The sequence below is a fragment of the Bombus terrestris genome, chromosome 10 (genome assembly GCF_910591885.1).
Source record: "Bombus terrestris chromosome 10, iyBomTerr1.2, whole genome shotgun sequence".
NCBI lineage: Eukaryota > Metazoa > Arthropoda > Insecta > Hymenoptera > Apidae > Bombus > Bombus terrestris.
The window spans coordinates 9,465,698-9,490,999 of record NC_063278.1 but is presented as its reverse complement, the minus strand read 5'-3'; the positions used below and the strand labels follow the sequence as shown (position 1 = coordinate 9,490,999).

Here is a 25,302-nt window from a genome sequence, read left to right as displayed (position 1 = left end):
TTTTGAAAAATTAATCTCGTTACTACGCTTGACACGATGCTCGTTTTTTATGACGATTTTTATGAGACGTCGTTATATTATTTTGAAATAATGAGCGGAGTGGGCGGCTAGACGGTTATCGTTTCCATGAAATTTGATATTAAAGCTGGATCGTAAAATTTGATGACACAACTGTTCATAGAATTGTCGGTTAGAACAATATGCCGCGCGTGATATCATTGCGCGTTGCCTAATCCATTCGTTGGGTAAGCGTAAAAATTTATAATGTTTATATCACAAGTGACATAATTCGAACAAATTTCACAGGAAAAACGGGAAACTTTTTAGAAACTTACAAAAAATTATTTACTGAACGAAGGGGAATAACCTCTTTGAAACATTGACCAAATACTATTGCTGTAATTATCCAATTTTTAAATTCTCCTTTGATGGTTTTGATGTTTTTCCAACGCAGGACTGAATTATTTCGAGTTACGGCACTTTTGAAATAAATGAAAATAAAAAGAAATCGCACGATATTGCTGTACTACAATTACTACTACTTTCAGTTCGTGTTTAATCCACTTGTGAAAACACTCACGACAGAGGAACTAACTTCTTAAAAATATTATTGCAGCATTAGTCTCGTACTGAATTAAAGTCACGAAAATAAACATAAATGGACGTGGCGCGTTCTCCACGCTCAATTCTAAGACCATTTCTTACCAAAACGAGCGAAAAGAGCAAGCTTGGGGATCGTAAATCATTTATCAAACGATGCACGCAATACCTGTTGAACGTTTGAACGGATGGAGCGCATCGTTTGACTCGATTCGGTTATTTTAATGCGATTCTTTTTAATGCGAAACTCGACAGGAGCAACAAAATAGACGAGCTAACGAGAGTCTCTTATCCCTGTGAAGGGTCTCAGACGTTAAATCCGGCGCTACGTGCTCGATAAACGAATCCTCCAATTTTAATATTAAAATCCATTCAATCTCTGGCTGTGTAATATTCCCCTTTTGCCTGGCCAACATAGCCCCACCGTTTAAATAATCGATCAAACTGCGCGTGTATTTTAACCTACTTCAATTATTCATCCGACAGTTAATTAGGCCCAAGCCCGGCTCGTTACTGCATCCGGCAGTTGTAGTCCAAATTTTCGAGTACATGTTACCAACACTTCGTGTACGTTTGCACGATGAAATTGATGTCTGCGATTACGTAATCGTTGATGTAAATTCGTTATTTCAGTGTTTGGATTATGTACTTCTATTATTCTGACTGCAGAAACACTAGTACTCGTCAAAATGATAAATTACAAATTTCTTAATGTTATAGTACTTATGGAAAAATTGAGTTTTAAGAAATCTGTGATCAAATTATGGGTTTTCTTATGCAGATCCATATTTTTGTCCAGCGCACAACTAAGGAAATAGAATGTAACGAAAGATCTAAATATTACAAAGATTTAAATTAAATTAAATTCTGTAATCATGTCATATGTTTGTCATATTAAATGAATAAATGCACAAATTCGCAGATTAGCAATAACGTGTAATTAATTATCTACGTTATATTAATTTAATTGTAATTGTTTATGTATAATCTATTTAGATTACAGGTTAATAATTCTAGCGTTAACGCGACAAGTACTGGCAACGTATGAGTCAGTTCTCTCGGACAAGCAATTCTTTGTTCAACGTTCCATAAGATGACCACTATAGGATGATAGATTTTGTTACTTTTTACACTTTCGTGATTCCTTAAGAATATTTGTAGAACGAAAATTAAATTCCTGGCCCCAAGTATAAATCACATTACAATTTCATAAGATGATCGATCTCTTAAACTCTCGCCACAGTAGCTACTTAAGTCACTGTGACTTCTTCATTATTGCAACATCATGTCAGCCGACGTAATATTGAAACATTATGTGTAATTTATATTTGAAAGTGAAACTAGGATTCAATCTGAATTTTATTACGAGTAGAGCCTGTTTTAATTAAATCGGATCTGTAATCTATGTTACTGACGGATTAAAATAAAATACGCTGCAACCAAATGAAATTCCTTACGTTTCGTAAAACTACTATTCTTCGTTTGTTAAAATACCTTGTATACTATTTTGAAACTGAATAATTCAAGTTCTATCATTTTCTTCGCTCCATCTTCGTCTCTCTTCATTCAATTTAAGATACTCATCGTCGTTCATTATTTTATAGTGACCCGAATAACTTCATTTAAAGGATAATATTTTGAAAAACGAAGAAATGCTCGACATTTTAATTAAAGAAAGGCAGAAAAATCAGTCCATTAACTTACTTGCTTACGTCTGACAAATTCGCCTTCATTTTACTTATCTTCGCATTCCCCTAAAATCATTTTTGAATTGCTATGTAAACAAAATTACAATTATTTAAATCGAGCTTTACTGTGGGTCAGATCTATAATCTATAATTTAGAGTTTCTGCCAAATCAAAAATATAATCCAAAGATTACAATAAAATACGCTATAAACAAACAAAATTTCTCCGTTCCCACAAAAATTCTCCTATCAATTTATTTACTGGTGTTCAATATATAAGTTCCTATTTCATTTGATAACTTCATATTTCCCTAAAAGCATTTTTAAATTGCTATGTAATCCAAATTACAATTATTTGTTACAATAATTCAAAGATTGGAATAAGATTTGCCATAAACAAGTAGAGTTTTCCCTTCTTCGCAAAAATCATTTTATCAACCTACACACTGATGTCTGACAAATATCCTCCTATTTCACTAGACTTCTGCTAAAATCACGGGAGCCTTAGCATCGAATAAAGACGTTCGGGCATTTACATGCAAATACCGATTTCACCATTCTCCAGCGGGTTCCCCGAGCTTGTTTACCCATTTATATCGTTGAGTAGACTCTATCGATTCGGAGCATCGACGTCCGTATTCGGCTAACGGCGAGTCACAGCCGCGATTTGCATACGATTAGGCATATAGAGCGCATCCAAATAGAGGGTGAGAGAATATGTGGCAGCGATTTCTCGATCTTATCACGGTTGCTTCCATTTTCCTCGTCCTTTTTCATCCGGCTTTCCCAGTTCCGTGAACACAAATCCGACCCGAGAATCCGTCGACGATAGGTGTATAGAGGTTCACCACCGTTGTACCGGCAGATCCTGCAAATCCTCCGAGCCCCGAAGCTGTATGCGAGGAACTACAATGGACAGCCTTACCGTGGAATACGCTGAAAAATCCGCATCGACCCACATAGTTGAGAAGACGACGGGTTTGGGCTTAATTGACGTCGATATCGTGCCATCGACTGAGATTTCAAGATATTTTTATGTTTGAAGAGTTGCAAGGAATTGAACATTCAATTGATAAAATTTGGACTCGAAGAGGTGAAAAGTAGAATAAGCGTATTTTCTTCTAGAAATAAGATAAGTATAGGAAATGATACATAGGATTTGTTCTTATCTAGAAGAGAAATGCTTCCTTCATGACAGTAATGATATTTATTGTTTAAAACTACACAGAGATTTTTCTATTTAGGTTTAACTCTACCTACAGTTTCTTCAATTTAAAAATTCTAACACTTGTACTAATAGAAATTCAATGCAGATTCTGAAATTATTGATAGAAACTATCGGAAAAAATGACGATAGCTCAGGAAACAATGACAAAATTCGTGGAGACAGGTACCGATGTTTTGTTATAGTGGCAAGTGAAATGCTGTTAAGTAGCTTGATTACTATTCGGCGGACCATTGTCAAGAAGGTCGACCCACGCTCTTGACAATGCCTAACACAGCACCAGCCGAAACGTCAAGAGAGAACCGCTCGTAGAGCAAATAAACTTTCGAGCATCGCTGATGGGAAATTACAAGGGGGAGCTCGAGTGGGATCCTCGTTCTCCTTATGTCGGAGATATTAACTGAATTACTACTTGCTCTCGGAAGAAGCAATCACTACTGTTTACTTGCTCCGAATTGCTGCTTGCTTGTGAGAAGAAACAATCGTGTTTAGAGTTTAATTACAACGAGTCATTGCGACCAGTACGATTACTATTTACCGAATAGAAAAATTACTATTTATGTTTATAGGAGTTGCAAGAAAACTCATTAGCTTAGATATGCCTGCTGCAGAAGCATCGTAGCAAGGAAATTTTATGTTGCAATTAATTTTATTTTTCCATTTGGATGTTTTGAATAATAAATGAGCAATAAACATAGTTTTAAACGTATTAAATTTGAAAGCTACACAGGAAAAATAAAAGCTCGAATATGGGAGATGTGGCGTTAATTTAAAACCTGTAAAAAAAAGAAAGAAAAAGAAATTCAAACATTTATAAAATTAAACAAGCTTATTAAATAAGACTCATAGAGTGTCTTTAAAATATTCCAACATTCTAACTAACTGAGAATGGTGTCGCAGCGTATCATAGACAACGTTATTTCACGATGTTCGAAATAAATCTCTCAAAATTCCAGTATAAAGTCACCGACGGCGGAAAAAGCATAAATTCAAAAGAAAACGCGAAGCTGTCCCATCGATGACTGACGATTTCGTAGGAGAGGAGGACGCCGTCGTAGCAGATAGAAAATAAAGCCGACGCTTTCCGGCGCAGCATCATAAATCAACGGCGGACCGTTCGCCGGTCATAAATCAGGCTACAACTTTTCATATTTATTTCACAGTCCACGCTGATCGGTCATGCGTGGACATCGTGACACGTGGACCGGTCTCCGCTTCCTGACAGCCTATTTTCGAGCGAATATCGCGGGAATTTGCATCAGTGACGCGGCCCCGCGTAAAGGAGAGCAAACAAACGACCCGTGAGCTTATTTGTTTTTTATTTCGGCCGGACAAAATTCCCGCTTCCACGTTTCTGTATCGATGCTCCCTCGTGAGCCCCGTTCAATTTCAATTTCGAAATCTCTGACGAGTGACGAACGACGATTCGGTCTTAATTTCCTTGCCTGTCGAGATTGATATTTGCTAGATTTTAGAGATCATTGTTGAGAGATACGAGACCCATACTTTAAAAAAGTGCAACGATGACAAAGAGAACAATTTGAAATTTAAATAAAGAAGCTGAGAAAAGAATATGTTCAATTGATGTAATCACGGTGGAGCACCATTCACCGGAACGAAAGGTAAAACATAATTAATGAGATTTTTATATCCAATTATAAATTTACACAAAAATAATTGAATGCTTTTTAATAATTTTACTTCGTTTGCTTCAAGTATAGAGGGCGATTATTGCATCGTTTTTATATCACTTTGAAATTATATGAGAAAAGATTGAAAGAGAACTTAAGAATACAATTTTCTCTGGATCCTGTATATTGTAATTTAAAAGTGTTTCAACCCGCAAAGATCCAGCGCTTCGAAGCTAAGTTCCACGGACAGTATCGATTCCCTTCTTGTAAAATATGGCACGGCGTTGTCTTACACGCTCGTAGACATGGAGCTTAGCAGTGTCGCGCTGCAAGAAACGACGGAGAAAAAATTTTACGAGATCGAGCCACCCGCGGGAGCCATAATTTTTACGCGATCGATCCCCCATATTTCTTTAATCCGAACCATAACCATGATATGACTTTACGCGGACATTTCACACGCAACGATGCAACAAAGGGAATCTGAGTGACGTACAAGATAATCTCTTTTTCATTATCTTCAAATAAATACTAAGGAAATCCTAGAACTGTAAGAATAGTCGTTTATTTACGTGAGATCCGATTATATCGCTTTTGAAAATTGAAATTACCAAGAATCATTTCTTATCTGGCTTCGTTAAGCTTACTTCTCTAATTACTGTTGCTATTGTTATTCTGAAACTTTCCCTGGGATTAGAACAAATGTCTATTTAATCAAGGTATAATTCTAATTGCAGCAATTATGAAATTCTACGAACAGCATCGATCTTTCTCAAGAGGTGTTCGATTGGTATCACGAAAGAAATCTGCGTGTGAAGCCTCGTCCTTGCCTCCTTTGAGTTGAAAGGCAACCTGACGCGAAAACAGAGAAAAGAAGCTATTGTTCACTTCTACGAGAACGAATTTCAAGTCTCGAGTTTCCTAAAGCAAACTTCTTAGAAAAATCTTTTTTTTTTTTTTTAAAGAAATTAATATAAAATTCGAGATACCACTTCGTAGAAAGTCAAGATTCACAGATCGTCAAACGTCCAAAGTTACAAGGCTACAGATTTCTTTTTTACAATCTTAGAATGTTGCGTTGGATAAGACAATCGAATGATTCGAACATCCTAGAATTTACTTGCGAACTTAAATTTGCTTTATCATCGAACCTGTTACTATATTTTCCAGAAAAACGTATTAATCCGAATAATTTGTAAATGAAGAATCGTGCAATTCCATTAGTAACTAATTCGTTTGTGCAAGAGTGTTCTACATATCAAAATGAAGATCGTCATCTGTTTACGTCACCAAGACGCAGTTCTATAGGTCAAGCAAGTAGTAGAAATTTATTTCGCCGTAACAATAGGGTGAAACTCGTTTGAGGAGAGAGATAGAAATGTTCAGCGTAGATTGTCGAATGCATTAGTAATCTAGACGGTCGAAGACGAAAAGAAAGGGACATCCGATACATTTGATCGAGCTCGTAAAAGGGCACATCCCTCAAATAGTCCTCAATATCCGTTCCTCGTATCTCGACCCACCATTTTATAATGCAGCCCACATACTGTCGCACGGCTTTTCAGCCTTGATTTTAGGTTTCTTTCTTTTTTTCTGTATTAAATGGTCGCCAATGGGAGGGCAAAAACGTGCCCTTTTTCGTTTCTTTGCGCATGGCTATCCTTGACCCTTCGGCTATTATGAGAATCCAGTTTCTTTCCCCTAGAGCTTTTATCAACAAGTGTAGGAGAGTATAACATTATCCAGGAAACATGAATCGGCATAAATTATTTTTAAAAATCGTCTAGAAATTCTGGGCCATTCAGCTGTGTCGGTGAAATATAGAACAAAATTTCGTGATTCAATAAAGAATTATTTAAGAGATTATTTAATTAATTAAAGAGCCCAGCTGGAACTACTCAGTTCAAATGCATTTTTTCTGGAAACGAGATAAGCGCATAAGACCTTTATTTATCTGGAGGATATTTTTAATGAATTTCTAAATCTTTATGTGTAGAAACGGTAATACGTTTGAACGTATAAAAGTAGATTTCTCCTAACAGATTCTTCTACTAAAATTCAATCTCGCTCCTAGTTACCTTAGATATAAAAACTTCCATGATAATACCACTTCTCTATCGAATCTTTCTACCTAACACGAAAGTGGACACGTGTGAAGCACAGTGCGGAGAAGCTCGAATTAATTCCGAGGAATTCGAATTGTCGCTCGCAGGTTTTCGTAAAAAAAAAAGTGGCAAGTTCTTACTCGAGCAATTTCCCTTAACTTCAACTTCTTACTTAAAAGAAGTTGGCCAGATGGTGAGCTTTAGCGGAGGAAGTGCAACTAGGGGAGTAACATTTGCAGTTGTAACTCGATTAAAGGAAAAAAGACAGAGTTACAGGAACGAAGCATAGAACTCTTTCCTTTCTTTCGTTGCTCGACTCTCCGAGGAAAATTTATCTTACGGATAAATTTCTTTTGCAGCTTTCGGATTAGAACTATTAATATTCACGGAACTGAGTTCCCTACTTTTAATTTAACTTGCAAGATCGACGAGCTTCGTGAGGATGTTGAAACAAGTCGACTCGTCATGCCAATGTTTCCAGCACCGTCTTCTGCGTCTGACGTTCTTGTCATTCCGTTTGATTACATTCCTGAAAAGTGTAACGCCATGGCTCCTTGGCGTTCCACGCTCCTAATATTCGCCGGTATTACGTGGCACGCGGATAGTTATGTAATTTTGCGCGGACCAAAGTTGCCAGTGAGATTGTGCTTTAACATCGTTTGATGCCCTTTTTTCTGCGCCCTTGAAATAAACAATTCTGCATTACTTGTACGATAACGTCGTTTCCCCCATCCTGTCCCTTTCATTGCCAGAGGATAGGATTTCTTGTAAATTTCTTACACTTTCTACTGCTAGCCGTAAATACGTGACATATGCGAAGAATATCCTGACCGTTTTGATATGTACGTTTTATAAATACAAACGTAAACAAATGGCACCTAAGGAAGGCTGTAGTTCTCGAATTCTTAGGTTCTGTCTTGCTTTCATTTTAAGAAACAAAAGGACCTTTAATCTTTTACATGTGCACAATATCATACTCTAACAAGTTGTTTATTATCGTTTGTGTCGTTAACTACTATTTTTAATCTTATCAAAATTAATCTTTTTTTTATTGGAGTATATTTTCTTTGTAAAAACGTTAAGAAATGTACGTTTCAATTATTATTTGATTACAAGCTTACGAAATTCGAAAACTTGAGAACATAAGAATGTACAGAGTGTACATAATATGAAAAAATGCATGAAATATCGAAAGCAATTCTACAAAGTAAGAAGTTATATTAATTGTTACAAAAAGAATTTTTCCCACGGTCTGAAAACATTCAAATCTCAAAGGGTTCGTGTTTTAAGAAAACATTTAATGGATTTTTTGTAACGAAAAAATCACGGATATCAATAATTATTCCCTCATATTTTCCTTAAACTTAGAAAACTTCTCAAGTAGTGAAAAATACAATTGGATCGAAAAAGTCGAGTTACAAAGATTGAAACGTTTTGTGGTAATCTGTAGGTTTACATTGTAACATGATCTGTTATAATGTTTGCGTAAATGTTATCGTTGATAATATCCTCTCTATTGTCCCACTAGCCATCAGATGAAACACGATTTGCATGGAACCAGATCTCCAAAATCTGCATTCTATGGTAATCTCCGTTCGCCGTGTATCAGTGGTTGAGAATTAATTAATAGACGAAACTGGCAGGCCCGTGGACGTTCGTATGTTTGCCTTGTTACTGAAAGATTACGCGCCGAGCCATGCTTCGAATGCAATAATAAGATTAGCTTCTGTACGAGAACGCGTGTCTCTCACACTGAATTGATAAGAACGATCGCTCGAAAAAGTAGAGTACATCAATTTCAACTCAAACGATTTCTATTATCAACGTACATCTTTCGAAAGCTAAGAGTTGCTCGATGAACACGGTTCTATTATGAGAAAAATAAGAATGTGCAATAATAACGTGCAAGAAAGATTAAAATACGATTGTAATTTTGAATGATATATCAAAGTAACGAGATACCCTTTGCACGTAGAAAATCGTTTCAAAAATGTTCAACTCGGAACATTAACCAACACTGTTACAGTGTAACGACATTTTCGTATCTGTAGCTCGTTGAAAATTACTTAGTGAAATGTAGTTGCAGAAAATATTTCAGACCGATGGCGGAAAAGAGTAGAAAACGATAAAACTGATCTTTTGAGGAGTAAATAGTCGTCACAGATACACTATGTAACTCTACTTCTAATATTTAAGATTACATATTTTCTAAGTAATTAAGTCTAAAATATAAGTAAAGTATAGAATTGTCCGTTTCGTTCGATTATTGCACACAAAATTAGATGCCATTTAAAAGAACAATTCGTTTGGCTCGGTTTAATTGGAAACTACTCGATTTTCTCTTTGTCGATTCAGAAGTAACTTAGAGGTCTGGTGAATTTCGCTAATTGTCATTGGTTTTCAATGGTTTCCCCGGTACCAAACAATGCTGGCCACGGAAAGTCGAAACCTAGCAAGCTACTAAACGTTGTGGCCTGTTAATCTGCAGAACGTTACCTCTTTTAACTAGAGGTTCGCAGCTTCATGAATCCTTATAAAGGAAGCATCCCCTATTTTTGTCCCTTTGAGATCACTCTCAAACATCTACTATAAATATTATACCACTCCAAACGAGATTAATTCACAAGCCAACTAACGAAAAAGACACGGGCAAGCTTTATAAATATTTAATAAAATTGAAAGATAGAAAAATAATAAAAGCTTACGAGTTTGTCGAAGACGATGGCTGATTCTCGATCTTCAGGAACGGTCTCTTAAAGGTGCTAACGATCAGGATTCTCAGCTGCGAGTCGCAGAGGCAGCGTCGTCAGCGCGCCACTTGAAAAAATGTCTCGTCCCGCCGAGCGGATTTTCATCTTAGATTTCTGTCGCGAAAGGAACGCTGACGCGTCGATCAGCAAAATAATCGTGCAGCTTCTCGATTCATTTCTTCTACTGCGCGTAAGCTCGATCTTCATCGAATTCGAACCCTTCGCATGCTATTCCGTGTCTTCATTCGATCCTCCCGGTGCCAGGCGTTCTTCTTCCGAACATTACGACGTCCAATATTTCCTCGACGAAGATACGAATACTTAATTTCAAATAGTACGAACCTATTATCACGTTCGAGATTCTTCTTCTATTCTTCTTTCTCTACGAACTCGTGCAATTTCAAGCTTCTACCTTCTTGTATCTTCTCTTGTTCTTGCCTGATCTACACTCTTCTCGATCCGTTTAAATGATCGATGGATTATTTATGAATTGCAGATCACTGAATTTCGTTGATGTACCCTCTTGAAACCGCTCGAAATCGCTCGACCTGGCACCAGGGTGATACAGGGACACTATTCGATTTTCGCAGGTCGCGTAAAATCGAGGATCGTTCTCGTTCGGGGCACACGTGGAGCGAACGTGCGTACTACATGCGTGGGTGGTAGCGTACTACTGAGTTTCACGCTCGCGAAAAGCCAATCTCGACTCACCCCCACCTGCGCCGCATCTGAGCGCCCTTCCAGCCCCTAGCTCGTCTTCGTCCCCTCTTGGCCGCTCCCGAGCTAACCCTCTCCTCAAAACGAGTTTGCGCCCCTGCCAGACTTTGCGTCTCCCTCTTTCACTTTCCCACTTTGCTTCTATTTCTTCCCTTCCCCATCACCACTCGATCTGACCGCAGACAATGACACGATCACGATGCCACGGTGGCCGAACAGAGCTAATGTAGCTTCCGATGTTCCTTTTGGTATCGCGAAGCTAAGAGAGGATCCAAGCGTTCCTTTTCACGATCGATTTTGTTTGTTAGTATAGAGGGATAAATGTGGCGAAAATTTTGGGGGAAGAATTTTTCTTCGGTGCTGTGGATATTATTTTCTTGGTAGAGAGAGCTCGCTGTTTCTTGCTTCTCTTCTTTTTTTATTCTTAGAAGGAAGGGAGATATTAATATTTGAAGATATCTTGGAAGAAAGGTATCGTGGTCGTACAACTTTCACTGCAAATATGGTTTCTTATGCTAAGCGATAGTTTTCGTACAGAATATTTCTTTTAAAGGAAAATATCTCGTTTGGAGGAAAATTGGCCAAATCTTCGACACGAAATAAAATTTGACTCCGATCGAAAAATCTCTAGCCAAGCGTTTGGAGATTCAAAATGATCAAACTTTGGAAAAACGTACGATTAAAAATATATGCCGATATGTAAATTCATATTCTTTAGCAATTTAAGAGATTCTTTCAGAAATAAATTTAATTCTCTCCTTTATTCTATAATCTCTCTAACTTTTTACTAATCCGTAAAATTTCGGAAACCAACCTCGACAGTCTTATCTCGAGTGATTCATTGGTGTGACCACGGTTTCAGTTGGTTGGCGCGTGTGCATTTATCGCCGCCGATTGCTCACCCCAACACACGATAAATGTTTTATCTGTCCCGGTTGATCCCTTTCTCGTACGCTTCCGTTGTTCCGTTCTTCTCCCTCTAGCGTACATAATTCTGCCCCTGGCTGACTCCCTTTCGGTCAGAACTCGGAGCCAGGGCGCCATCCAGTCTAGCCAAATAAAAGTTCGGTGTCGTCGTCTGGTCTCGAGCGATCCCTGAATTCGGTGTGTCTATATCGAGATTAGGAACTGGGATGGCTCTAGCTTGGTAAAATTCTATGTGAATTCATGAGACGAATTCCTCGTATGGATATCGCTTAGACCGACGAGGGAGCCTGTGCCTCCATTGTGCACTTGGAATATTCGAAGATTTTGTGATACGCTTGGTTTAACGTAGGAAAAGTTCGATTAAGGGTAAACGGAATGTTCATCTTACGATTTTATCGAATTATTATAGGAATTTTTGATGGATTTTCTTTTAAAGAATGAACAGAATCTTCCGAAAAGTTGGAAGCGATTTATAAGAGTGATAGTTTCAGTACCGAGAAGGTCTGTGATTAAGTATAGTAGAACAATTTCAAAATATAACGATGTCAAGATAAGGATAATATACAGGATACAATACGATGCAAAGCAACTGAAGAACATTCAAGACTCGACTTGGGTACAGATTTTCTATGCAACATATTTTAATTCTATATTATAAGCTTCTGTATTTTATTATAAATTTTAATTAGTGATATGTAGGAAGATTTTTACTAATGTAGATTGCACGGAATTGTCAAATCCCTGTCAACTTGCAAAATTCCCGTGTATGTTCTACTTTACATTTGATAACTTTTCCGGAAACTTGTACCCTTCGTATCCCTTTAGTAGATGTTTTCCCCGTTTTAAGATTCATTCGAAGACATAACGTCAGCAAAAATTACCTTTAATAATACTTCCTTTCATCCCTGTTCCTCTTTCGAACACTCATTTCTCATGTCGCTTCGCGATACTCACGTTGAATATTGCCCGAAATAGACACAATTATTGAACTGTTTCACCAAATTCCCCTTTAACTAGCTCTCCATCGTAACAACTGAAGATTTCATCGAATAAACATCGCCCGACCAGTTGATTAACGATTAGAGGATGCTTTTATCGTCAGAATTTTTCTCCATCTCTCGGAGGAACATTTATTTCCTTCTCGCCTCTGTAAATTACATCTACAGGAGGATCGTTTGTCGCTGTCCTTTTATCTTTTCCTTTCGTTCCACTCCCTCGGCTCGTCTGTTTCAGCATCTTGTGCCCGACGTTCGTTATGAAGCTACTGCATCGTTCTTTCTTCATTTTCATCCATCGAAGGAAACGTATCTTCCAAAAATATGGAAGAGTCTTACAGTTCGCCCGTGAAAAGTGGAGATCGTCGATCGGTAAAAAACCAGTACTGGTTAAAAGAAGGATAATAAAGAGTCTGTCACGAAAAAGAAGGATCAAGAGAAAGAATGGAATCCTCTCGAAACTTTCCTAAGAGACTGTGATTTACTTAGTCACGATAAGCTTATCGACGGACGATCTTATAGCAGGTTGAACCTGTGAAAAGTATCGGGATCGTCCCGCGATTGATTTCACAGAGTTTCGACAGGCATATGTCAATGTCCTGGGATAACGAGGCGATAGGTAGCAGGAAGATTTTATTGTCGAGCCATTTCGTAAATAGTATAGCACAGTGGGAAAATGGTACAAGTATATTAAAAAAAAAAAAAAAAAAAAAAAAGAAAGCGAGATAAATACAGACGACATATATTAATTTTTCACTTGGACGCAATAAATAGAAAACACGAATGTCACATTTAAACACGTTTAGTATTTCATGGAAACATGCTGTTTCCTGTATTTTAATGAATTCGACGAATTCGTGTAACTTGGAACGAAAAACGTCAAAATAAAATGATTGAGTAACGTTGAATTATTCTTAACAGTAATAAGTGGCCTCTTTTGAATTGCAGCAAAACTTCGTTTATATGAACTCCATTTATATTTCAACGGAATTTTAGTAAACACTTGATTACATTAAATCATTTCCTCGTATAAAATGTAAACTCCTATTATACTGCGATTAAATATTAGTTGTTAGGAAACTCCAATTATTACGTTTCTTATATGATTAGAATTCTCTACATAGATTCATATAAGCAGAATTCTATTGTACTATACAGGATATCAAAAAATGGACAGTATTTATCTAATGTGATAAAAGTATCATTTGAGACCTATTTCTCAAGTGATAAACGACTTTTCAGTTTCACGCTGCATTATTTTGAAAACTATGAAAAAAATTCTCGATAAAAGAGTTGGCAAGTTCTATAATCGTAAAGGAAAATAAAATGAACGTGTGAAAAGATTGTACAAAAATATCGTTCGATGGTTATTTTTCAAGTTATAAGCGATTTAGTTTTAAGCTGTGTTATCTTTAAAAGTGTAAAAACAGAAGTCTCGATCCAAAAATTGGAAAATTCCATAATCGTAGAGGGAAATGAAACGAATGTATCAAAAGATTAAGCTAATTGAATTCGGATCGAGGCATCTGATTCACGTTGAAAACGACCAAAAAGAAAAAAAGGATCTGATTTCGTTTTATCGGTCGCACGAAGAGACAAAGGGAGAAAATTAACAGTATTATTGGAAAGATATATCGAAGAGGACGAGGGGAGGGAAAAGTGAGAAAAGACGCGGAGAAAAACGAACTGCGACTGTACATATCGATCCATCGCGAATCGGCACGCAAGCATCCGCGTTTTCCATTCAAACACCAGATTATGTCGCGTTATGTTACATAGCCTCGATGTAAATTTCATTATCGTCGGCGAAGCGAGGATTCGGTTAAACGGCGATTCGTGTACTGACGAGAGTCTGTATGGATGACGATAAACGTAGGCATTCGCTATTATGACACACGATGTGGATTACCGAGTAATTTCTGCTAATAAATTCGAGCAGTTGACACAGTTTCGATTATTATGTGAGTTCATAACGTGGCTTGTTCTGTATTCAAATCCTATTATGCTCTCTGGATCATTTGCGATTCATTTATGCGATAATATCGAATATGTTCATAGTATTAATTGTTTGAAAAATTTAAAAATTTTCTATAAATGATTCCTTAATAGAATATCAAATCACAGTATCAATTATTGTATTTATGTTTAACAATGAAATGCTCTAATGAAACGATAAAGATGTTACAATTATTACAAACTTCTCTTGGAACCGTATGGTATTTCTTAAATTCCACTACATTTAACTACGTTATAAAAATTCACGAAGAAAACATTTTACATCATCAGCTACTGCAAGGCGTCTTCCGTTATATTTTTCTGAAACTTCCAGTTTCGAATCAAATCGCAGATAAATCGCATAAAAAGAAGTTTACAAACGTTTAAAGACAAAAGAAATTTACAAGATCGTCGCAGTACAGCTTGGCTTCTACATCGAATTAAGAGACGATCCTGCAGAAGCGACGATAATAGATGAAAAAATTCAGCGATGCGAGAATCAAACTTGAAGATGTATATACCGAGAGAGCTCATCGACAGATTCGAAGCGAAGAATCGGTTGAAAGATCTTTCTCGCGAGATCGTATCAAGAGTACACACATGGAATCTATCTATAGGTGCAACCGAAGCGGATATACATAGATGGAGCGAGCTGGTTCCAGCGGCGGAGATAATTCGACGATGCTTTTGTGCCTGGAATGGCTATAAATTGAAGCAACCTATCGGAAAGGGAACGCTGGTGGATCAATGCCAGGAGCTCGTTTCATCGAAAATCGCGATGAGAAAGATTCGAGCTTCGCGTCCCTCTTTTAATTTCATTCCTCATTGTTTCTTGCTCCCTACGCCCTCGAAAAATCGAGAGATTAACGGAGGCAATTTCGAGTTGCTCTGCCCACTACGTTCGCAATTCTATATCGACTATTGTATCCTGGAAATTCCATTTGACAAAGCGCTATTTTCAACCGATTTTCTTTGATTCCCGATCCACATTGCCCGATAGAACTTCATTTTCAACCAGCGTTTAATATACATCGTGTTCCACGCGATAAATTAACTGGAGCAAATTATGCGGGAGCTGGTGGTAGAATCTAATAGCCGAAGGGAGGAAGCTTGTTGAATTTCGTGGTGCTCTTCAAGATGAACATGAGAACGCAACGCGAGTAATTAGACGATCATCAGCCTTGACCTACTTTTATCTTTTAAATCTAATTAAAGGCAATTAAAGTTATGGATTCGTGCTTTTCGTTTGGTTAATTAAGGAAGAGAGAAGCTGCTAGAGAAATAACTGGAAACATTGGTTGGTGTAGATGTCAAAGGCAGAGAGTCGATAAAATCGAAGGGGCGGAAAAAGTGGAAAAACGAGGGCAGAATTATCGGTGGGCAATAATTTAAAGGGACGAAAGTCAGCGACACGCGTGATCGATAAACAGGAACAGCAGGTTCTCCCGTTTGTTTGCGATCCAACGGGGATGATAATTTCACGTCGATCCATTAAGTTAGTTAATTAAGCGTACGCGTTTCGCCGCGGCGATCGCTTAACGAGTTGCTGCCCCGTTGATCGATTCATTAATTCGCGACTTTGCCGGATAAGCCGGTAGCAAGGGACCGTGATCGGCTGAAAATTCTCTAATCCGTGATATACCTGGGAAATAAATTAGGACAACGTGGTAAATGTGATATTTCGAGAAAATTTAGATATTGCACACCTGCGACATTAGGAAATCGTAATATATGGACGAATATGTTCTAATAAGTTTAATTAACCTGGCACTGCACATGTGGGTTCTCAATAGATCGACGTATGATAGAAAAGTGATGATATTAGAAGCACGTAATTGTAAAACTTACTATCGTTAGCATTGATCGTGTGCTAGTAGAGTAAAATTAAGAAATTGAGAAGAGGCGGAGTTGATCTATTCGGTTTTTGAGAGATTCGATTTATAAACTGTTTGCTTCGTAATAATCTTTGTTCAGTGCAAATAAAGAGTTCTGAAACTTTGTAAAACTTTTCAGAAAGGATCCACAAACGCGCCACTTGTATACTCGTGTTTCAAAAGTATACTTGTGGAATCCAGCATGCCCAACCTCATTTTCAAAGCGTAATTCTATCTCAGACGATGTAAAACACTTCCCCTGGTGCATAAAAAAGAAATCCTCTACTACTTGCTTAGATATGCTATATAACGATAGACATATTATATAACAGCAGGTGGAATATCATCGATATCCGGGGATAACTCTCTCGATAAAGGATTTAATAAACGTCACGGGATCCGGATACATGGCGTCCCCGTGGAATTATAAATTTTTACGTCTCACGCGGGGGTCGATACGTTCGAGTATCGAAAGAACGACGCAATATACGTCGCCGTTTCGCCGCGATACGAACGTCGCGTTCTTATCCTGGAACCGTATTCTCGAAACGGAAGGAACTGGCGACGGAATAAGGACGATCTGCGATATTCGTCTTTTATCCCTTCAAAGCAACCGAAAGAAACCTCGAAGGATCCCTGTGAAAGATTTAAAAAAAATTCCCGTCCCTTTTAGCAGATCATTTTTCATCGATTATCCAAGTCTCTCTAGATAAATATTCGTCAAATATTCACCCCAATGAATTCTTTCAAGAGTTTGAAGGAATAAAATGTATTGCAGATTTTGGAATTATAGATTGCTTGTCGTGGAATTCTGCGGTGTTATAGTTTATGGTATTTTGATTAGGATAACAAGGGAAAGTCTTCGTGTGTCTGTTAGTTCTGTGATTTCTGATGAAACAGCCGTGTTGGCAAAATGTCAGAACCGTCTCTCGGAAGCAGACGGCTTACAGCAGGAAACCTCGAGCCAGTATTAACTGTAAGACCCTGGCTATGAAAGCTTCAAATATCTCGTTCCTATCAGACCCGTACACTGTCAAGAGAACGTGGTTTGCGATCTACGATACAAAACCGTCTTTGTTTAGATTTGTGGATTAATTTGTAAACTAATAATAGAGTCAAAGAATTTGAAAGATACTTGCTGGAGAATTCGAAGAAACTAGAGAATGTTCTAAATTCGAACAATTTTATAGAGTTCGATATTCTTTTTTTAAGATGAACACGTGCGAATGTTGTCTATGTGACTCGACAAATTCATGGCTTGCTCGCCAACGAAGGAAAAAAGAATGGTTAGCAGAGGGTGATGAACGAAACAAAGGAGGTATGCAAATGCACGATACACGCACATTTTTGTGCAACAGGTGGCCATCAGTTGCAAGAAGCGATTGAGTTAGAAGATTCGTTTGAACAGCCTCGTGTTTTCGATATTTAACAACCCGATGATATGATTACTTTGATAAACTCGTTCGATACGCGATATCTCACGATACTTTCGGTATGTCCGATCATACAGTTGATTCCTTCTGTTTCTACGATTTAATTTCGAAACAATTTAAATAATGGAAGACAATGAAAGTATAATTAAGAAGCAGGGCTTGGAAAATCTGGGCTACGTTAATGCCTCGAATTCCACTAAAACTGATTTCTTTAGTCGTTTGGAACAAGGTGATTTCCAATTCAATTCCATTCCGCGAATACCATGCTACTCTAGCGGTCTAATGAACAAGATGCTCAAGGAATCAGGTTATCTAAAACAGTTGGAAAAATCCTCAAGATTACATGGGTTAATAGGTACACAGTGTTTAAAAGTAAGACACATGTATTAGGTTGTTCGAAAAGTTTCTTTCGTTTTATGAGGAAATAACAGGCACACAACGTTTTTTGTTTTATATTATTTTGTCAAATTACGTACGATCGATTTTATTCTGTCGAGATAAACACCGCGACATTTCACAGACTTGGTTTCACGTTTGTATGAAAGTGCACTATTATAAAAAAACACGTTTGCGAAAGAAAGACACTTTTTAGACAACCTAATATATATATTATCTATCATTCAGTGTTTTCTTTTCTCAGATCCAGAAGAATCGAAATTCTAACTATTTTAGACTACTACTTTACTAATCGTGTTGTTTCTTCCTTTTCACTGTGGTAACATCGACCGAGACGAGGTGCACTCATCGATAATTTACTCTAAAAGCTTTACAAGGTAATTCAATGTAGAAACCTTTGAGTAAATTTTCGAAGGATTAACAATTATCGTTACTACGTGTTAATACACTAAGAAAATGCAAAATTCACATTGAACACCCGGTGTGCCGTGAATTGGAAGACGTAGACGAGTATGCGGAAAAGCAAGCCGCCAGTTTATTCTATCAAGTTGCGGCGTGGTAGCCAGGATAAGAAGTGCCTGCGACTTGAAATGCAAATTCGAATGGATACGCCGACGTTTACGAGATCAACGGTCCAGCCTGGTTAACTGAACAGCATAAAATTGAACGACGCCCTGTATAGCTCGTTGAAGAAACTTCTCAGCCAGTCTTTTCGTCGTTGAATTAAACGCGCATCTAAATTCACTCGCATAAATTCATTTCTTACTTAAACCTCTTTATCGAGATAACAATACCGCGGCAGGAAATCTTCGTTTGCCAGCAAACTTTTTCTTCAACTTTTAAATCGACTTTGCCAGCATGATAATTAAAATATACTTGGTTTCTGAAACGGATAGGTGACCTCCGGTTAAAGAAGAAGAAGAACGGAGCTATTATCGCGAACGTTCTGCGAACGTCGGAAGGAAAATCGAGCGCGATAAAGTTGCGGCGAACGTCGGGCAAACGGTGGATGGTTGGGAAGGTCGTGTTATTACAGGGCCGAATCCTTCCTGAGCCCCGGAAATTACGACGTCTACACACTTGCAAGGATATCTGGTCTACATATATCATACCGATCTCTTGTGATTCTCGTGTTCCTTTAAGGTTCAGCTTTGCTGAGAAATTTTTATTCGGCAACCGAGCTGAACGACCTCAGAACCGTGAGAGAATCATTTTCGAACTTTATATCGTCGTTGATATTAAAATGTTGCCCCGCCCGTGCAATTTGTGTAAGAACCAAAGAAAAACGACAGAGTGGTCTTCCCCCTCGAACGTGGAGGAAAAACAATTCCAAAAAGACTGGGCTTCCATGCTATTTTCTTAGCGAAGAGCAAAAAAGGGGTTGAAATGGAAATTCAATACGAAAGCGATTCGGCAAGTGACGAATACGCGAATGGATTCCATTTAATAGATAATTAACAATCGTAATTGATCCTCTCGATGCGGTGGTTTCGACCGTAGTCGAACTCGAAGGGTTTGATCGAATGTTTCGTATCACGGTGTGGAAACGAGCTTCGAAACAAAACTACGTCGGGAACGTTAATTGGTCGTTTGTTATTTTTCCCTTCTGTCAGAGGCCCGATATTCGAAGTCGGTTGGCCACGATATCGGAAAACAATCAAAGGTCTCGCTCACGCCACCCTGAAATCACCCCCGACTCTAGGATCATCCCTTTCACGTGCAATCTCGTAATGCCAATGGTGTGGCCAAGTTCTTTGCCTCGATGTACGAGGTCAACCCCTCGTGACCTCGGGTTAATTTCCATCGTATTTACTCCCTCTCCATATTTTCACGAACTTTACGATTTACTTAACACATCCGTGCTAAGACATTTCGTTGCAATACGTTACTCAAAATGAAGGCGATCAAATAGATGAACTACAAACGAGGTAGTCTGATTCGAGTAAAAAGACTTGGAAGATTCTAGGATCTTTATACTGGAAACTTGAAAAATGCAAAGATAGAGTTTATAAAGTACGGAAAAGTATTTAGATGATGGGAATATGTATTTATTTAATTAAGATTTGCGAAGATCGTTCCTTGTGATGTGATTCCGAGCTAAGGCTAAATCGATTATTTTCGTAATTAATAAATTGCGAATTTTTATGCATGTATGGAGAATTTGAAGATGTCAACATATACAGAAAGTTTATATAATATTTAAAGATACGAACTATTCAAAGTTTTTGGAAACGAAATTAGTGCGGATTCGAATAACTTCTCGCGAGAGAATTGTGAAACAGAAAGGTTAATCGCAACGAAAGAAGAGCCTACGAAGCTTGATTGAATAAAATGAAGAGTCACGAGCTCGCTATTCTCGCCGTTACCACGCAAGAACGTTTTCCTCAAGAGGAATGGTAATTATCGGAAGGGAAGGGAATTAAAAAGTTTTGTGTTTTCAAGTTGTCAGGCCGCGTTCTTAAGGGATTTCGATATTTCTTTGGACGGCAAGAAGGGGGACGAACGATTAGAATTCATTACTCGAGTTCTCGGGGACGTTCCACCGGTGGATCGATCTAAGAAGCTGGAATTTTAACGTCGACACTCTTCTTGGCACCAAGTTCTGACGTTTCGATTGAAAGTTTCTTTATTGAAAATTCTTGTAACTAGTGCCAAAACGGCCTCGAGATCTTTAGAATTCTTCGACGAATGGATAAAATGTTCAGTTATGAACAAACGAAGGCTAAAAGAACATTGTCATAGCGTAAATAATAAAATGACGATATTAAGAAAATTATTTTCAAGATATCCGAAGATGTTTATGAAATTGTTTCAGTACATCAAGAATAAAATCTTTCGTTAAGTAATAACGATGATGATAACGATTGTTATTTAAATATTCGAGATTGTTCGAAGCGATTTTCGAAGGACAAATCGCTAGAATTAGAGCGTTATTTGGTAGATGATTCCGGTGATTTTAGAATAAGTCGTCCAGAATCGTGCTCCATCGACTGGAAAATTACGATGAAGGGCAGAAAGATATACGTATCGACGTTGCTTTTTTACGCGAGGACGATCTTAACATTGTGAAGCGGAAAAAGGAAAGAGGAGAGGCCGCATCGAATCTTCTAAACTGTTTCCTTTTTCTCGCTTCTTGGAATCGAGCGCGGAGTGGTATCGAGAGCTTAAGCTTCAACCACGAGAAACGTTTTTACCTCCCGTCCTTTTCTCTACTCCCTCTTTCAGCTTCAGAAAGCAACGCGCTGATTCCTGTCTACGTACTGGTAAACATCTCTAAAGAACAGAAATTGCGAATTTTCGTCTCACTTATTCCAACACGAAAACAAAATTTTTATGATCGACAGAGGCGGGAATACTAGGAGAAATTATAGAATACAAGTAACTATATCCGTAAATACTTATTTATCCAAAATTGCTATAATTATTTATTTCACTCTCAGTTATTCGTCAGAGTAAAATGTGTAAGCAGAGAACGATTATTTTCTCAATTTCAATTGATGTAAGTAAACAAAATGAAAAACAATAATACAATATGATTTAATTAGAAGTTATTAGAAAGTATCGGAAAGCTGGTGTGAACGTTACGCAAGATAATATCGATTTCGTAGCAAGGAGAGTATTGCAAACAAGTTTCGACACACGCATATTGCTTTTCCTATCACGTTAATTTCTATATTCATCCTTTAATAGTAATCGTGTATGCCACGTCTCAACTTCAGCATTAGCTAAAGGACTGTACTTAATTCATCGATGAAAGCCTGCTGGTACCTCCTTTCACAACCCATTCAAGAACTTCAGGACCTGTAATCTAACGTGACTTTGGCTATTAACCAACCATAATTCTACATTCGAGTCTTACTGACCCAACTTGAAATATATGAGAAATCGCAAAACTGGAACTTCAACTAACTGATAAAAATAGGAATATCTAGAGACTTTTCTATGAGAGCGAAAACTTTAAACCTTCGATCGCAGCAAAACTTCTCGACAATATCTCAATTGTAAATCACGTATGACACACACGATCTTGTTCCTATTGTCAAACCCTATTCGAAGTTTCGTGAAAAGATTGATGCACGTATCATAGTTTCTAAGACGCTTCTTAAATTCCCTGATTTTCCTAAATCAATATTTATTTAATACGCGTAAAACTTTGAGTTGAAATTTTCTTCCAAGTCCGTATTTCCAGTCTCCTCGTCTATCTTGTACTTCGAGGCATGACAAAAAGAAATGTTGTCTTTGGAAAATAATTTATTCTTGTATAATTTTAACAAAACAAAAATACATCTCTGTATAAGAAATAAAACTATAGAAACACACAATGTGTTCATTCGTGGTGGATATTGCATTCTTGATCTCACTCTAATGCACTTGACAAATCTGCCTCTTGTGTTAAGTACAATATGTCCGACCATATACGATCAAATACTACTGAAGACTCCAAATACGTGCCGGAAGTACTGAACAGTTTAAAAGTCTCCAAGACTTCTCTTTTCCGATCTCCTTTCATAACGTCAAGACCAACATTTGCCCTTGTTCAAACAAAAGATTTTTTTCATTGACGTATCAAAAAATCCAACAAAATTCCAAAATCGCCTCCTTCTGTAACCTACACATTCCATCCTACGATATCTCATCGCTTAATTACAGCAAGAAACCATATGAAATATTTCCCGGAAGACAGTGACGCTCTCGACTGTATAAATTTCTCCCTCGATAAACATTCCCATATTGCAAACTCAGATCGATCTTTATTCTCTGGAGAAAAGAAAACGAGTTATTCTCGAGGAAACACAACCTAGAAATACAGTAGGAGAAAATTTTCTTTTGATCGCGATTTTATACGTCGTTAAGGGGGGAAGGGGATGTTGCCTGTAGGTGGGGACTTGTTCCGATCGATCCTTTTTCTTTCTCGGCTGTCTATACGAAATGGAAGATCCCAAGGACCTGGAAGGGTCGCACGTGCCGCGGATTTCAAGTTGGTCCGCTCGCGGAGGATCCGTTTCTTTTTGTCCGTGTCTTTTTCTTCCGATTCACAGTTTCGACTGCCGCGAAATTTATCCCTTTAAGTGGCACGTGCCAACAAACTGGATCCTCTTCCGAGTACCCTCTACAGAAGGTGTGTTTGAAAATTCAAGCCGCCAGACGAGCGTGAAGGATACGACTTTTCCCTTTTGTCGAGGTTATTGGACCCGACTAAGGTCGAGACGCTGTATTCTACAGGACTTCTCTTCTTTTTTCGCTGGATAGTTCATTCTGAATTATTCTTATGGAAGAAAGTTGTTTGGTGATCTTGTCGTATTGATTTATTTGGTAGATTCTGTGTTGTTGATTAAGGCAAGGGTGGAGAACCCAGATGCTGGTAAGTGAAAATGGGATTGTAGAAATGAGCGATCGCGGTGAACAGTCTGCTCGGTAGAGGGAAAAGTAACTGGCTCGAGAACGGCAAAACGTGGAACCAATGACGGAACAACGATCGATCGCGTAACTTGCTTAGCTCGAATTCCAAGAGATTAATCGAAAGCAATAGAATAATTAAGAGGAAAATATATCGTTTAATGATCGAACGATATCTGTACGAGACAGTAGAAAGTTTATCGCGAAAGCGAGAGTAAGAGAAAACGAATTAATAACGCTGTTGGAGTTTCGTGGATTTCAACGTTAAATAATTAATTACTCCTGCTATTGCGGGACGACAGTAATTAATTTTTAAGGCGATTAATTCCTCTAAAAAGAAGACAGAACGCTGTAACTACTGCTAAAGTAGAGCCGAGTAAAAAGTTGTTACATCCACGTCGTTTTTGGAATTACTTTCTTGATTTAGCATCGCGGGGAACGCGTTTCCACGCTAATGGCCTGCGATAAATTTCCAGTCTTATGAGTATTAAAGTAAATAGTGCCTACGGGACAATTACATGCTCGAACACAGAGCAGTAAACGACGAAAAATTCCACTACCGCCTTTCATTCGATTGCAAATAAAAACGAAAGTCTGCCGCGCCGTTTCTGCAAGATATATTCAGCCTGTTACGTTACCGTACCGAAGCTTATATCAATAGGGTTTAGAATGGATCGAAGTCGTTCAAAGCTTCGAGTATTATCTAGCAAATCTTCGAATCTTTAAAAATACATCTAACGAGTATGCGAAGAACATTTTAAAAAAGATTTTACGAATATGTCCGATGTCCTATAAAATATTATAACAATATTTGCAAATAATCGCAATAAGTATCTTATAAATTCTATTATTCATACAAATTTCTTTTAAACTGTACAGTAACAATCATGATGGTCATAGCGAGATTTCAAAATGTCTTGTAAAATAAAACATCTGCTGTATTCACAAAATGCTTCTATAAATGTTGAAACACTTTCGTGAACTACCGTATATGATTGTTCGTCTGTAATTTTAGATCTTTACCAAATTAAAAAAGGGAGAAACCTAGTTTTAAAGCAACCGAGCGAGAGAAAATTCCTAAAAATATCGTTTTTACAACAAGATATTTGATATTCCACGAACAAAATGTTTTTTACGATTTCAACTAAATTTCACTGTGAAAGATCACAGTTGTACGATGCAATCCGCAGGTGTGGCTTTCGCAGACGAACGCACCAGTGCAATATGCCTGTGGCTTGGCTGTTTACCGAGCTCTCCGCGATGGCACTTGCAACAGGAACTCGTTTCGTGTTTCTAGATTCTGTCGCGTGTAACTGGAGCAGCTCGGTGTACGCGACTTCGCGTATGACGCTGTTGGGACCAGAGTTAAAACGAAACGGAGAGAAAAATACAGCTACGATGCACGGTAGTCACGTTTCGTTTATCCGTGCGGCCGGAAAAATCCCGGTTAACACGTGGCATCGCGGCGTGGGTGAAAAAATATCGTCTGATTCGAGGCAACGAAGGATAAATAATAGAATCAATCGAGAGCCGTGAAATTATTGCACACGAGAATACTGTCGTCGGTTCT

The 25,302-nt window shown here is 37.9% G+C and overlaps 1 protein-coding gene across 1 annotated transcript in view; it reads right to left on the bottom strand.

Moving 5' to 3' along the window:
• The window catches only part of LOC100642575, a 39,393-nt gene extending 28,910 nt beyond the window's left edge, over positions 1 to 10,483 (bottom strand). The window contains exon 1 of the mRNA XM_048409770.1: positions 9,954 to 10,483. The gene's annotated coding sequence lies outside the window, so the exon portion shown is untranslated. The remainder of the gene's footprint in view (positions 1 to 9,953) is intronic.
• Positions 10,484 to 25,302: the final 14,819 nt, after the last annotated feature.